The sequence below is a fragment of the Ursus arctos genome, unplaced genomic scaffold, assembly GCF_023065955.2.
Source record: "Ursus arctos isolate Adak ecotype North America unplaced genomic scaffold, UrsArc2.0 scaffold_16, whole genome shotgun sequence".
NCBI lineage: Eukaryota > Metazoa > Chordata > Mammalia > Carnivora > Ursidae > Ursus > Ursus arctos.
Genome location: NW_026622830.1, coordinates 48,778,255 through 48,790,472, shown reverse-complemented (window position 1 = coordinate 48,790,472; position 12,218 = coordinate 48,778,255). Strand labels below are relative to the sequence as shown.

General features: G+C 45.8%; 1 protein-coding gene across 1 annotated transcript in view; it reads right to left on the bottom strand.

Moving 5' to 3' along the window:
* The window catches only part of LOC125281394 (focal adhesion kinase 1-like), a 55,423-nt gene that overhangs the window by 32,462 nt on the left and 10,743 nt on the right, over nucleotides 1-12,218 (bottom strand). The window lies entirely within an intron of this gene.

Genomic DNA, 12,218 nt, shown 5'->3' with positions numbered 1-12,218 from the left:
ACCATAACAAGTCTAGTTACCACTTGTCACCATAAAAAGTCACCCAAAAAAAGAACTTTTTTCTTGTGATGAGAGTTTTTAAGATTTACTCTCTCGGCATCTTTCAGGTATACACTACAATATTATCAACTACAGGGAGCATGCTGTACGTTATAGCCCCACAACTTATTGATAACTGGAATTCTGTACCTCTTGACCCCCTCACCCATTTCGCCCACCCCTCCAAGCCCCCCTTGAGCAACCACCGTTCTTTTCTCTGTATCTAGTTTTATTTGTTCGTTTGTTTTGGTTTTTTTGGTTCCACTCGTTACTGAGATCACAAGGTATTTGTCTTTCTCTGAAAGATTAGTCTTATTTCATGTAGCATAATGTCCTCACAATCCATCCCATGTTCTTGCAAATGGCAAGATTTCATTTTAATGGCGGAATAATACTACACGGTATGTATTTATATGTGTGTGTACGAACGCACACACAATCTTCTCCACCTATTCACTCATTAATGGACACTTGGGTTGCTTCCATGTCTTGGCTATTGGAAATAATCCTGTAGTACACATATATCTGTTCAAATTAGTATTTTCACTTTCTTTGGATAAATACCTCATAGTGAAACAGCTGGATCATATGGTTAATTCTACTTTTAATTTCTTGAGGAACTTCCATACTGTCTCCACAGTGGCTGCACCAGTTTGTATTCCCACCAGCAGTGCATGAGGGCTCCTTTCTCTCCACATCCTCAGCAACACTTGTTATTCTCGTCTTCGTGATCACAGCCATTCTGACAGGTGTGAGGTGATACCTCACGGTCATTTTGATTCGCATTTCCCTGACGATGAATGATGCTGGGCATATTTTCACGTATCTGTTGGCCATCCGGATGTCCTCTTTGGAGAAATGTCTACTCAGATCCTCTGCCCATTTTTTTCAACACTTTTTTTTTTGGTATCGAGTTGTATGAGTTGCTTATATATTTTAAATATTAGTCCTTTATTAGATATATGATTTACAAATATTTTCTCCCATTCTTCAGGCTGCCCTTTTCTTGCCCTTTGGTTGATGGTTTCCTTTGCTGCACGGAAATTTTTAGTTTGATGTTGTCCCACTTGTTTCTTCTTGCTGTGCTGCAGACGCTGTCTTTAAACACCTGCTTGTCGAGGAGCCCTGTACATGCGGGCGACCTGATGATCTCTGCGCTGAGCAGAGAATCAGCTGCTTGGCTAGAGACCCCAGAACGTTAGTCTGCCTTTTCTCTTGGACCAGTCCCCTTATAAAAGAACGTTTCCATCTCCTGCTAAGATCAGGTAAAAGACTCCTCACAGGATTCTGGGAGCCAAAGAGAAAGAAAGTGTGGCTAACTTCACTTAATCCCCAATTTTGAGTGCAAGAATGCAATTTCCAGGGGCGCCTGCGTGGCACAGCGTTAAGCGTCTGCCTTCGGCTCAGGGCGTGATCCCGGCATTATGGGATCGAGCCCCACATCAGGCTCCTCTGCTATGAGCCTGCTTCTTCCTCTCCCGCTCCCCCTGCTTGTGTTCCCTCTCTCGCTGGCTGTCTCTATCTCTGTCAAATAAATAAATAAAATCTTAAAAAAAAAAAAAGAATGCAATTTCCATAGTAACGCTGTTAACAACCTACGATGGGGAAAATAATGTACTACAATAGCATTTCAACTATTATGGCTTTGACGACTTTCAGTGGTTAGGCAGGCACATCCCTTGGATTATCAAGACTATTAAAGCATCTCTGCCTTGAGCCATCCATTTACTTTCTATGGGCAAGACACCCTAGAGATTATAGGACACCTAAAACTTCACCTAAATCACACAAATAAACCTTTAAAAGAATGAGCCCAATCTAGTCCCTGAGCCTATAACTGAAGAAGGCTGTGAATTCTACCGAAGAGACAAGTCTCAGTGACGGTTCCAGAGGCCGTGACTTCTGAGCAAGATCCCGACTGAGAAGCAGTGCGTGTTACTAATGTTAAAGACTATACCTGCCTCCCCCGCTCCCAACAAGTGACTCTTAAATTATTAGAGGCTCCTTGTCTGCAGAGCACAAGCAGTAACACCCACCATCCTAGAGGAGATAATGAAGGTAGAGTGCTTATTACCAAGATATATTAGAGACGATGTCAGCATCCAATCCGCGGCAGCAGTGCTTAGGAGGGATAACCTGAATTCTCTAGGCCGATGAAAGGGAAATGCTAAGATTGTTTTCAAAATGGAAAGCCTAAAAGGCCCCCCCCATTTAATTAATACTTCAAAAGTCCCATCATAGCCCTAAAAAGCATCTTTCCTGCCACACTTCAAAGCTTTATGAATCCTTGTCAAAAAAAGAAAACAACAGACTATCATTCCCACTATAATACTATCTGGTATGTTTGAAATCTGTAATTAAACCCAATGACCAAATGAAGCACAAGTGTTCCAAGAATTTTCCGCTAAACCTTGCCCTATAAAAAGACAATATGCATTTTTCTAAACTGAAAATATACCAGCAGTACACCATTCCATCATGATCTTACATAAAAGTTAAAACAAACAGAATACCCGACAGTCTGATATTATCTTCTCAATGATTCTGTCAACTTTACAATAGGTAAGATTTTCACAGTAGAAAAGTAAAGTTAGTATATGATATTCTGGAAGTATTTTGTTCCTCTTAAAAAAATTTGAAATGGTTAACAAAACAGACCTTGGGGGAAATACAACATACGGCCTCATCCTGCTTAACAAGGTCCTAAGTTTTTTCCTTGGTTTTTGTTTGTTTGCTTTTAATATAAGACAGACTACGTATATCTTTCAATACAACATTTTTCTGGCCAACATAAATATAAGGAAAGTTTATATTCACGTCCCCTAAACTCATTACATAACATTAAACAAGACTGTGTGAAAAAGTCTCAAGCTGCAATCCAAATAAAATCTGCAGGTCACTGAAACCACCTACAGTCTGAAAAGCAAGGTGTCCGAAAATCAGGGGAACCCTCCCTGTGGAAGTGACTGCTGCAGAGCTCTTTCTTCCGTCAACATCCTGACACCTCTCACAGCACCGCACAGAGACATTACAGTATAAGCGATGGGGGTGTAAACACAGCTCCGGTCTGAAATGTTTCCACCTGCAGCATCAGCCACTGACGGAAGCTCATCAGATGTTCCCAGCAGCAGAGCCACACAGAAGGAAGCACTGGGCCTCTCTGGCACCCGCTCCAGTCCGACTCTGCAGGAGCCGCCCTTCATCCCCTGAATCCCTGCCCAGCGGCTCTCGGCCCCCTTCCTCAACATTCAAGCCTCAATTCTTCTCCTTGCTCCCTGGTTCTAGGAAATGGTTTCCTTTTCTGTTATAAGTTTTTGTCTGCATTTTTTTCTAACAAATTCCTTTAACGCTGTACCACTTTATTACACGTGTAATATTAGGGTATTTTTAAGCATTTAAAATCTCGTATCTCAGATTTTATATATACTCTTTTCCCTGGGCTTTAGGAACCTGGCTTAAGATACCGTGTTGATGCGTCTGATCTTCCCTTTCCAAACTGAGCACAATGCCAGACCTCCAGAGCTGCATCGCTGCGTGGGGGCTGCACACACGGTCCAATTCTGCTAGTCTGGACTGGAGCCTAACGTGTGAGATGCACAAATCCCGAGCGCAGAGCTCCACGGCTTTCTACATGAGCACACGCATACATGCGTGTGTGCATCCCCATCCCTGGAATACAACTCCACAAGACATAACACATTCCTGTTGCTGCTTTACAGCCCTTTGTGACTAGTACCTCGCCACCAAATGGGACTAAGACTCCCAGTACTGCCACGAGAGATTAGTGTCCCTAACTTTACATACACTGGTCATGCAAACGGAAACGTAAGGGGACACCTCCCAGCTTGTTCTATGAGAATGGCGGTACTTGAAATGAGAGCACCACAAAAAGGTCACAAGAAAAAAAATGACAGATTGATACCCCCACGCAAATAGATACAGATTTCCTAAACAAAATATTGCCTATCGATCTAACAATATATAAAAGGATAATACAACATGATCAAGTGGGATTTACCTCAGAAATGCAAGGCTGATTCAACAATCGAAACGTAATTCACCCATTATTTTATAAAACAGAAAATTTCTACAAGCAATTCAATACACACCGAAAAAGCACTTGACAAAATGCAACACCCTCTCACGATTTAAAAACAAAAACAAAAACACAACACCTCTCAGAAAACCAGGAGTTAAAAGGAAAATTTTTACATTCAGCGGAGGACCTCTACCAAAACAAAGACAAAACGAGGACTAAACCCTACTCGACACTGAGAACTTGCTCCCTGAGGCCAGCACATGACAAGAACACTGTAATGAAGGTGCCGGTCAAGGCGAGAGGGCAAGACAGAGAAATAAAAGACATAAAGATTGGACAGAAAAGGTTATTTTCAGATTACACGAGCATAGATTTCTTTGGATTTTCTACTTGCTCCAGTAAACCACCAGAACCAATAAGTGAATTTATATTAAGGCCACGAGATAAACGAACAAGATGAACCACTGCCACACATAAGCCAAGCGCTGCCCCTTACAACGGCGTTGGAACAGCACGAAGCCCTCCAAACTGAGACGTACCGCACACAACTGAGGGAGCTCACAGACCTCGCTACCTGGACAGGTTGACCAGAAGTCACACTATTGTCCACAGGCCAGTTCGCCCAAATCGATGCACAGATGTGACAGGGCCCCAGCTGAAACAGAAGGGAACCCGAAGCCTGTCAGCTGCGGAAGCTGCTGTCACTGGCAAGGCACCAGCCCCTGACCAAAGACTCCGCCGCAGACTGTGCGCAGAGGGCGACACGGACACACACTCCGGAGCGTCAGAGCACAGGAAAGAAGCCAACGGCACGCTGGTCTTCACGCTCAAAGGAAAAACTTACCACCACTGCTTGGTTTTCAACATCAAACTCCTATACAACATTTAGAATAGGACTCATTTTCTACAACTTTTCAGGAGAAAGGTATAGAAATGCCGACATGTATCATCTGAAGAAGGTAAAGAAGATAATGTAGACGGGCATATAAACCTCCGCTCTGGGAGCTACAGTCAATCACACTACCATTTATACAAATATTACTCAAAGGCAAAACAAAACCACTCAGTGATAATTGTTTCAAAATGGATTTTTCTCTTTAACTGAAAACAGATAAAGTTATGAAATACAGAAAACTGTTAAATTTACAATAAATTCCTAATAGTTTGAACAATTACAGATGAATTTGAAAGGAAAGATTTGTGAAATCTGCTTTAAAAACTCAGTGTCACTAACCATTCAGGCACTACAAAGAAGTTTTTTTAATTTTCACAAAAACCTCCATGACCCTTCTCATCTGCCTCTAGTGATGTGAACCTCTGTCTCTGCAAGCAGACAAGGTGACTAAATCCATCAATCTACTCATCGGCTCACTACAGGAGTCTAGTAGTGTGAGGCCCTGGGGGTGCAGCATTAATCTGGAATGAGCAGTTCCTTGCCTGGTGGGGGGCGGTGCATTTCACTGCAGGACAGCAAACAGCGCAAACAAGTAGACCCCAGAGTGTGCCGGCTGGTGAGAAGGGCGAGCAGGAGCGGGCGCCGGGACAGATGGGGACAGTGGTGCCGGGAGGAGGGTGATCGGGGGGACGACACACTCTACGGGTTCATATAATTACTGCTCAACCAGGAGACTGGGGGCGGGGGCCATGACAGACGGACGGAAGCCTGCGATAAAGCATCAGCTGGTGCACACATTTCCTGGCGCGCGCTACGTGAAACGAAAGGTCCTACGTGAAACGAAAAGCTCTAAAACTGCACATGAAAAGAACACGGGGAAACCAGCGGCTTCTTCTCCAAACACAATGAGGAAAGTGAAACAATCTGAGAGACAAATTATAATACCCACCATATTATTTCTGTGCATGAGGAAGTTGATGTTAATAATATCCAAACTAGGGCTGAAAGGGGGCTCACTGTACTCTCTCGGTTAAGACCTCAGAAGCAAAGGTGAGCCCTTCACGGAGAACACGCTGGCCAGGCTGTGCTCCCGTCTCTGTCCAAGCACTGCCCTACTGCGGTGCTCCACCCTGCACCATGTGTTCAGTCCCCTAGCCCAGCCCGCCTCTTTGCAGCACCAGAAAGGCCTACTTAACACGAACTCCCCTCTTCTGCACACCTACCACATGCTGGGGGCGCAAGCACATTCCACTGACGCTTACCAACAATTCGGATTGACAAGGAAAGGAGCACACACTAGGAATCTAAGCTAGAATGGCTTGGTGGTTTCCAGGGTGTCCCCAGGTACAGGGGAAAGGCACTGGTGACCAGGCAGCGGGGGACAGAGGTAGACAAGGTGTGCAAAGCCAAATGGTGGGTGAGCCTCCCAGGAAAAGAGAGAACAGTGTCAAGTGGGTGGACAGGGATAAGACAAAAAGGCTGGAACCACACCTGGGGAGCACAGATCTTTAGGGGCAGGGTAAAGGCTTACAAGAGCCCCGCCCTCACCCCTTAGAGACAGTGGGCGGAGGAGCAAGCCTTCCCTACTCACCTCTCTCCACGAACCTTAACGCAGCCTCCAACTATAATCAGCAGGAAAGCCCATGTTTGCCTAAACACTCCACACACAAGTTCATTTCCCAGTGCCTTTGCCCCCAGAATTCCTACAGTATGGAAGACTCTCCCCACCGTCTCCACCGGCATGAAACAGCACCTCCTTTAGAAAAATGCCCCAGATTTCAACAATTCGGGATTATTTTCACTCAACAATCACTGAGTGCTGATAACATGTCAGATCACATGGATTCAAAAAGCAGTAACGTTAGAACCTGGCCCACGAGAACTGACAACCAAGGAAGTGAGACAAGCAAATAAAGAAAGTTGAATGAGTTACCAGCTAAGCCTGTGTGTGCAGAGCTGATGCACAAAGATGCCAAAGCCCAGCCCTGTGGTCCAAATGAGAGAGAGGGAGACAGGCAGACACACACACACACACACAGCCATGCCCTAGGGCAGAACCCTCAAAGTTTCCCCTTTAAAAAGAATGAATGTTCCAAGCAGAAAAGGAGAAACAAAAGCATAACGGGGGGGGGGGGGGTGGCATGAAGAGGCACCAGCCGGCAGTGCTGAGGCTGGAGCCCTTCAGAGCCGAGCTAAGGGCGAGGCCCGTGCAGAGGAGGCAGTGTCTCACAACATCGCTGGCATCAGGGCAAGCGGGGGACAGACTGGAGCTCAGCATTCATTCTCACTGAGGGGCTACTGTGTGCCAGGCACCACGAGCTGTTCCCTCATGCTGGGCACTCATAAAACTTCATCACTCTTCTGGAAAGCATTTAACACCTTTTACTGTAAACGTATAGATGTCCAGATTATTTACATATATACAATTATAAAATAAATTCACACGCTCACATATAAATGTATTTTTAATCTGTCTTCCCCACAAGTCAATTAGCAACTTAAGCTGTCAGACCGGATGGCCACGATCCCAGAGGAGTGGCAGAGGCCCACGGAGATTAATTCCCAGGGAAGCGATCAGGCCCTGGGAGCCCAACCGAGGCCCATCTGTTGAGAGAGCTAGAATGCGGTGTGTGCTGCTATAGGAAGAGACTCAACCACCAATCTACAACTCGCACCACTGCACGATGACTGGCTAGGCCGCCTCAGTGACGGGATATCCATAAAGATTTTTCCATGAACAAATACATGGAATCAACAGTTTAAGATGATCTCTTGGATTTAAGTGTCTTGATATATTCTATGCTCAGGTTTTAAGAAAATATTAAAATTTATGACGGGGGACCCTGGCTGGCTCAGTCAGTAGAGTGTACGACTCTTGACCTCGGGGTTGTAAGTTTGAGCCCCACATTGGGTGTACAGATTACTTAAAAAATAAAATCTTTCAAAAAATAAAAAATTTATGACAGATGTTTAACGATCTGAATTTCACATTTTCCATGGAAATCTATTTAAAGGTCTTAAAGGAAGAGTCAGTAACTAAGTTAACATGTACCACCTAGCGAGGCGCCACAATACAGGCTTTGTAGGTTAACAAAAAGTAACCGATCTCGTCCCGCTCTGCTTTTTCTCACCTTCTCCACCTGGAATGCCTTTCCCCAACTACCGCGAGCCCCACTCACCATGCCCGGACCTGCTCTCTCAGGAGGACACCGTCCCCCTCCCTCTGAGCTCCCCATCACTGTCTTCCCCATCAGGATTCTCTACCTGGTCTCGCCTGCTCCTGCAGGATCTGCCCTACGCACCTCAACCCTGCTACCATGGGAGAGTAACCTGTCCAGCATGCAAGAAAACAGATGTCCCTGGGGGTGAAGACAGAAGGAATACACATGAGCAGATGGCAAATTTTATTAAGAGGCCTTACTGTCAGGGAGAGTGAGAACTCTTAAGAATATCAAGCAAACAGAAAAAAAAAAAAAGTGGCAACTGTTAAGCTCAAGAAAACAGGAAAACAAAAAGTTGAACTAAAAGGGAATATAATCATGCTACATTCACCAGCTCAATAGTGAGCAACATTAACAAAGTCAAAACAATTCGCCAAATTATGGTTCTAAACAAAAATTGTGCTACAACTATGTGGGGAAAGATGGGAGTTCAAAATGTAACTTTTTCTAAAAGTGACGCATCGATGGCCCTGCCTCTACATAGATATTGCTGGGAACCGTGGACAGAAATGCTATAAGAAACAGATAAGCAGGATTCCAGGCAGCTCTGGGAGGCGGATGGTGGAGGCAGGACAGGAGCCCGCTGGGTTCTGCATGAACCATTCAACACTCTTTTACTTTTGAACACATGCACCTACCACCCTCTGATAGAAGTGAAATTTCTAAGTAAGAAAAAGAAACAGAATCTCTAACAGAAGCACTTCCAGCAGGACATAAGTGTTTTCCTACAATTTTACAACCACGCTACCCCCTTTCCCCTTCAACAGTGTCTCTCCACCCTCAGGACGCAGGGCAGCTGAGGACAGCGTGCATGGCCTGAGACCTGGCGTCAGCCTGCCGGCTCCGTACTCTTGAGAAAGCTACTGTAAGCTCTGAACCTGACCTTTCCCCGCCCGTGACATGAAAACACCACCACGGACCTCAGGGACCCGGCTGCGTTGCTCAGCACCCAGATGGTGAGTAAGTGTGAGGATGACCGTACACCCTGGACCTAAGTCACCCAGATGCAATCTGTCTCACTACCCTCTCCCCCTTCACACCACCGTCCAGGCGGGCTTTCATTCTGACCACGCCCCCACACTGCGCCGAGCACTTGCCAGAGTGTCCTCCAAGTCGCCAAACCCGAAGGCCAAACCTCAGTCCTCATCATGACCTTTCCTGACACTTCAGAGAGTTGATCACATCCTCCTCCTGGACACTTCTTCCCTTCTTCCCATGGTGCCAGTGCTTGTGGTCTTCTTCACACCTGCTCTGTGCCAAACACTGCTCATGTTCGTCCTTGAGCACTCGATGGCAGAGTGATCCGAGGCTCAGGCTTGCTTGTCTTCTCTGTGCTCACTCCCTCGGTGACCACAGACCGTCACTGCGTTTTCATGGCCACTTCCAGCTCAGACTTCTCTTCCAACCACCAAATGCCTATTTACAACTGCCTACATGACATCTCTACTTGGATCCCTAACAGAATCACAAACTTAAAACGCCTACAGTGAGCTCCCCATCTGCCCCTCTAAACCAAGTTCCACCCACAGCCTTCCCCCCATCTAGTTGCCCAGGCCAAGAGCCTTCTAGTCAACTCAACTCCTCCCCTTTGTCCTCACATGCCTTATCCAATCTGTCAGCAAATCCTACTGGTTCTACCTTTGAAATACATCCAAGGCCCAACTGCTTCTCACCACCTCCAGTTTTCCTGCTCCAATCCCAGCCTCCGCTGCCGCTCACCTGGTTCCCTGAACAGCGTGCCGACAATCTCCTGGTTGTCCTCTACTCTCCCCCACCCTCCAACCCCCACCACCAGTGTCTATTCCCAACACACTAGCCTTTCAAACCTCAGCCGAATCTCAGGGCTCAACACTGAGGGAGGGACAGCTGGCCTCCGGAGCCGACAGCCAGCACCGCCTTACCCTAGCGACTCTTTGTTTGGACAAACAGCCCCAGAACCTCACAGTTCAATCTATGTCGATTGTTCTCAGCTGCCCTGACGCTAAATAACCTATCTTTATTCACCAAATGGGGGGTTTCAGATGGGTCTCCGGGCAACCTTCTTTTCTGTCTACTGCCTGCCCACACCCCATTAACCCTGAAAATAATCTCCATACATATTTCAGCAATTCAACTCCTCCAAAACTTTGCTTTGCTTTCCTAGAATTCTGATTGTAAAACACCTCCATCCCAAGTTCTGCCTTAAGAATGCAACACCCCAAAACAAATCAAGAACCAAGAACCTGATCCATCCTGCAGGGGCTCAAGTGGACCAGGGCACTCAGGTACATCAAGGGCCCCGGATCTCAGAGGAACACCATTAAGTCGATGCTGTACAAAGCCAGGCTTACTCGTGTGGCCTCACCAGTTGTCCAGAATTGGGGGAAACAATTATAGAAACACTGGTTATAAGGTATTTTTCCTGGGTTTACATATTTTCAAACGGGGGGGAGGGGAGGGGAGGGCCAAACTAGAAGCAGCAGATTATATCTCGGTGTTCAAAGTTCCAGTGAGCCAAGAACGGGCTCTCAGTTCCCTGTCAGGCCTTCGTTCCACTGCACATCCCATTAAGAAGAAAAATTTTGTGTAACTTCTGCTAAATATGAAACTGTCTTGGGCTCTACCATGACGAACGATTTTTAATAGCTAATGCTGATGAAAAGTTATACTTGATATTCTCCCTCTTGTTTGGATCCACTAAGAAAAGAGAACTGATTTTGTGGCAAGCATTAAACACTACTTCATCCAGCATTTAGTGAAAACTACCCATGGGTCAAGCAGAAAACATGCAGAAACGAAATAACAAAATCTTTGCTCTTAAAGATGCAGAAACAGACTTGTACCCAATAAATATAGCCCACTGTTACAGGAAGAAACATTGAAATGTGCAGGGAGGGTGGGGAGGAGACAAGGGATGTAAACAGCTGGGCATGGCCTTCTCCAAAAGACAGCAGAGTCACACCTGGCACAGCACACAGAACAGGTGCCTCTCATAGCCAAGAAAGGGTAGAAGGAATCAGAAAAAAGGAGCAAGACTTCCAGGCCTTACTTGGAAACTGAAACTTCGTGACACAATTTCCCTTCCCTTCCCTAATACCTAATCCTGGCAGAAACAAAAGTGGGTTTGGGGGAGAAAGGAGAACAAAGGAGGAAAGTGAACTGACCCCCAGAAGGAAATGGAAAAACAATCCAGGGTCCTGCCCCTTGGACATCTAAGACAAACACACTTGCCAAAGTCAAATTCAACGTAATTATAATGATTCTGAATTCTGAATCCATGAAGTCTAAGTTTATGGGGCTTTTACACCAAAGCAATGTATTGCTAAAATCTTACCAATGCTAATACCACAAGACAGATTGATGAATCTTCTATCAACGATCTGTCCTCGATTTACCACTAGGCCTACCAGAAAGAGCAGTCTTTGGAAATAAGACAAACTGGAATAGAATCTCAATTCTATAACCTCCCAACTGTGGAGTGCAGCACAAGTGCCAAGGTTACAAATTAACAAATCACAAATAACCCAATCTCTGGAGCTTAGTTTTCCTCTCATTAAAGTGGGGGAACTGCCACCGAATAGCAATTGCTAACATTTGTGAATGCTGAGCACATTTCACATTTCTTATGGCATCTTCACCACAACCCTAGGAGAGCGGTCCCATCACCAGCACCCTTTGTCAGAGGAAAGAGCTAGGTTTAAGTAGTCAGTGAAGAGGGGCGCCTGGGTGGCACAGCGGTTAAGCGTCTGCCTTCGGCTCAGGGCGTGATCCCGGCGTTATGGGATCGAGCCCCACGTCAGGCTCCTCCGCTATGAGCCTGCTTCTTCCTCTCCCAGTCCCCCTGCTTGTGTTCCCTCTCTCCCTGGCTGTCTCTATCTCTGTCAAATAAATAAATAAGATCTTAAAAAAAAAAAAAAAGTAGTCAATGAAGAGTTCGCATGGAGAGAAAGCTAGGTTTCGGTAGTTAGAGAAGAGTTAGTAAGTAAGCAGCCAAGCCAACATCTGAATCCAGAGCCCATAAGAATAAAACACGAGTAAAAAGCAC